Raw genomic sequence first — 4,685 nt, 5'->3', positions numbered from 1 at the left:
CTCCACCAAGCTGTTGATCAGGTTGAGCAAGTTTGTCAGATCCACTTCTCTAGCACCGCTTGCTTGGTTCTACTCTATGCTTTGGTCATTCGTCTATGTCTTAGGATCTTCTCCTATTGGTGGGTTCCTTGATGTGTTTATCTGAGTGAGTTCCTTGACGTATTGCATCCAATCCTCAATTTATCTATACCCAATGTGTGTGTGTTCTTTCACGTGCACTTGTGCTCAATCAGACTTTCAGCTATTCATAAGTGTACTTCAAGTGCGGAAATTCAAGGTGAGTGCCAAAAACAAGTATCTAAGCAGCTTACGCACTCTCGCTCCGTTTTAGGCTTGATAGGCTTGTTGACCCACTTATGACTGTCTTGTCAAGTTTTAGGGTTTCTCACTACGTTGTGTTACCCATTTTAGGTTTGTTCAGGGTCTTTGTCTGAGCTGGCTATTGCTAGGACTTTTGGTCTCACAATAGCCTAGTCAAGCTGTTAAGTGGCTGCGTACTACGAATTTTCCTATTCCCTGCGCCAAAATCGAGTTCTGCGCATCGAGAGGATTCACGAAAGTTTTCGCAGCCGAGTCTAGTCCTAGTTTTTGAAAATTTGAAAAAATCCTCACTCGGCCCAACTCGTTCAAATTTTAGGGGCCGAGTGATGGATTCTGATGGGGCTAAGGGCCGGGCTGAGGGCCAAATGGAAATGGTGGGCCGAATGTGTCACTTGAACAGGTCGAGTTCTCGTGGCCGATGGCCGAATGGGAAGCTCGGTCAGGGTAACTCGGATGGGGTGATTCGAACGGACCGAGGAGATTCACTCAAACGAGCAGGGGGAATCTATTCGTATGGGCCGAGGCACACAGGCCAAGGGCCGAGTTGCAAATGTGGGCTGAGTGATATGCTCCGATGGGCTGAATTGACTAGTGGGTCGAGTGTGTCGCTTCAACGGGCCAAATTGACTAGTGGGCCGAGTCGACCAAGAGTAAGTGGGCCGAGGGTCGATTTTGGGACTCGGCCCAAGAATCGACCACTCGGACGGGCCGAACGGCATGCGACAATGGCAGCTAAGGCACTAATTTGCTCAAATCTTGCGACACATGCAATCATATCACACAAGAGCTTCCAATTAGTACCAAGGCATAAGGGAAATGGCTTGATATACCTGGAACTCACGGTATACTCCCTGGCGGCAAGATCAAATCGAATCTCCAAGAGCTCTCTCTCTCTCTCTCTCTCTCTCTCTCTCTCTCTCTCTCTCTCTCTCTCTCTCTCTCTCTCTCTCTCAATGTCAAGGTATGAAATAAGCTCTTCCTTGACCTCTTGGCTCTCAAACCCCTTCCCGGGTAAGGTTTTGATGTCCCCAATCACTCATTGCCGACATTAAACATCCCAAGCACTCTTTTTCCCATTTTTGCATGATTTGTGCCATGTTTTGCCCTGTTTTACAGTAACAACCCTATGCTTTTCCGATCTAATTTCCTAACCCTAACCTATGCTAAATGCAACAAAGATCGAAGGCAAAAAATTGAAATGATTTCTCTATCTTTTCCAATCACCAAACCAACAAAATAACCCAAAATACTTACTTGTTTTGAAGATCAAAAAACCCAAACTTCCTACCTATCTCAAGCTCCATTTCGGGGATGAATCCCTTATTTCGATGCTCGATATGAGGCACGCAAGTGCTCAAGCTTGAATCCGTTGGTCTCGGCATTGGAACCAAAATGTAGTGGGAGCTCACGCTCATTCATCAAGACCCACAGATTGCTTATTGTTTCAAGTTTTTCAAGTGCGCTCTCATGGCTATGTCTCACCTAGCCAACGCGCAGTCGATCCTCTCAGGGTTTAGTGAGCTTACCTTGATGCTAAAATGAGTTGCCTTCTCTCTCGCACACGTTAGTAGCTCCAAGATCCTAGATGCTAGCTCAAGCATCCTCAAGCCTCCTCCATCTCCAAGCTCCATCCACCATAGCTGCACACGCGAGGAAAGAGAAGAGAAGAGAAGAGAGAAGAAGAGAGAAGAGGAGATGGTGAAGAGCTTCACCCTATTGATCCCTCACTCCCACACACTCACTCACTCCCTCACTCCCTCACACTCTCACACTCCCTCTCTCAAGAGCACACACACACACAAATTGAGGTTAACATTACCCCCCTCCGAGATGGGTGCCAGTCCCATGGCACTTCTAGTTGTTTGTTGGGAAAGGGTAGGCAGTTGGCAAGTTGTTGATCATGTGATGGTAGGGCCACATGTGGACTCAGATGCTTTGGAAGCTTTGGCAATGATGGTTGATGGAGAAGCCAATTAGATGTCAAGTGGATGATGGCGCCTCCAAAGTTGGTGGTTTACCGCATTTTGTAGTACCTAAAAGGAGAAGGTGCGGTGCTCTACCTAAGAGAAGTGTCTACCTTACTGTGTGGTGCATATTGTGCTCGTGCTAGTGGAATGGGGAGCTATGTCTAACCACAAGCAAACTTGGGTGATGTCCCACACTTGAGGACCCCGTTCATGCGGTAGGGAGGTGCGGTATGTGTAGCGTAGGGTGACATGTCTAACCCATAGGCGAGTGTTACCTCCCTAGGTATGTCCTGCCCTTGATGTGCCCTAAGCATGAAGTGGGGGGTCAAAAAGGAGCTAGGGGGTTAGGAATGGATCCGGTTGACCGAAGCTACCACACACGCCTAACTTGAGGACCCCTAGGTGCAGTGATCGTGTCCTGTGTAGTCCTGGTTGTGTCTTCATGTGAGTCTTTCTTTCCATGTCTTTTTCTTTTTGTGATGTGTTTTCTTACCTTCCTTTATTTCTTTTATTTTTTCTTTATTTTCTTTTTTTCTCCTTTTTTTAAAAAAAATTATTAAATCTGGATAACAGCCAGTTTCTAACTTTCATCATCAGAGTGAGGTGGAGAAGGGGTTCGGATAGATTTGCTCAAAAAGTGTCAGCTCTGCATGTATCCCTTGAGATTCCTACAAACATGGAGTGAAGTGGTGGAGAGGAAGGGGTGGTTACATCGGGTGAACTGGCTATCGTTCATATCTTCAAAAAGAGCTAGGCAAAAAGAAGGTAGAAGGCTAGCTCTCATCATCAAGCGCGTTATGGTGTAACTATCGATGGTGCTAGGATCAAAAAAGAGGGGTAGGAGGCCACGTTCTTGTGGGGTAGGGCCCTGCTTAAGTAAGAGTTTAAGAAGCCTAAGGTAGTTACATGTGGTTATGAAGGCTAGATCGGGGGCCAAGAGGAAAATTCGACGAGGAAGTGGGTCATGGAAAAGTCTAGGCTTTCAAAGGTGAAGGTGAGATCTTGTTCAAAAGAGGCACAGTTAGGATTATAGATAATGGGCCAAGAGGAAAATTTGGCAAGGAAGTGGGTCATGGAAAATTCTAGGCTTTCAAAGGTGAAGGTGAGAGCTTGTTCAAAAGAGGCACAGTTAGGATTATTGATAATGGGGAAGTCATATCATCCATGGAGGGTAGCGTCAAAATCCACTCCTACCCTACAAGGGTACACCATAAATGTAGGGTTGTTCCTCTCGTGGGATAAGGTGTTGCAAAAGGCCATCCAGGCGAGCATGCTAATGTCGCACACCCGTCTCCTCCACGTGGGCTGGCAGTTATAGCCTTGTACAGAATGTGGCACTTCAAAGACCTTAGTCTGCCAAAAGTCTACCTCTTTGGTCCCCCAGAGAGTGGGGTTATTTTCTCTCTCTTCCAGCCATTGCTAGTCTAGTCGGCTTCCAATCGCAATCACTTCCTCCACTACATTAAGTGGCATGACTCTCCTCAGGCTGTTAGGCAAAAGGAAGCTAAAGCAGAAGGGTTTTCTGTCCCTTTCCTGTCGCTCCCAAACTATTAATTCAGTGTGGAAACCTGTTGGGAGGTCATCTGGGCATAGTGGTAGGGGTGTGGATGGCTGCATGATGACTGGCTTGACTCTCATTTGTTTCCTAGTTTCATCCACTAGTTTCTTTCTCCTTTCCTTGAGGAGGCTTTTCTTTCCACATATGTGTCAATTGATGGGCTGCTCTTGGGAATGTGGCAAGGGGGGTTGTGGGATCACCTCTTCTTTAAATTTTCCCATATCAAATTGGAGTTTGGCTTCATCCCTCTGTTGGTTTGCTTGTTGTGTTTTCTCTTCAAAGCCTAGTGCATCGACCTCCTGGGGGGTTAGGCCATCCATCAATAAGTATTTCTGTTGATTATCAAGGCTCAGCCCCACGACATCGGGTTGGGGTGGCATGTGCAGTCCTGCTTGCAAGGCCCTACGGGCTATGCTTAGTTTCTTATTTGCCACCTCGAGGGACTCCCCTTCCTCTGAGTGGGTGGTATCCATTGGTGTATTCAAGAAGGCTTTCTATTGAGTGTTGAAGACTACTTGGGCGGCCTCTACTCTGTTCTCTACGAGGATTTTCTCTTTTTCCACAAGAGCCAGGCAACGCGCCAAGGTCTTCATCCTTTGTTCATTCTATCACGCCCATTCTTTTTCCACAAGAGCCAGGCAACGCGCCAAGGTCTTCATCCTTTGTTCATTCTATCACGCCCATTCTTCGACTCTCTTTTTCATTTCCTCCATTCCTTCCCCTTGCCTTTGCACCAAAGCTATGAGTCTTTGCTCCTGGTCTTTCAATTCTTTTCTCATTCTCTCCTGCTCTTTTCTTTCTAAGTTCAACTTCTCAGTCATGGTATCCATCTCCTTGTG

The sequence above is a fragment of the Lygodium microphyllum genome, chromosome 15 (assembly GCF_053477565.2).
Source record: "Lygodium microphyllum isolate KBCC chromosome 15, Lygodium_microphyllum_v1.1.10, whole genome shotgun sequence".
NCBI classification, from domain to species: Eukaryota; Viridiplantae; Streptophyta; class Polypodiopsida; order Schizaeales; family Lygodiaceae; genus Lygodium; species Lygodium microphyllum.
The sequence above is the reverse complement of the archived record's forward strand: the minus strand, read 5'-3'. Positions refer to the sequence as shown.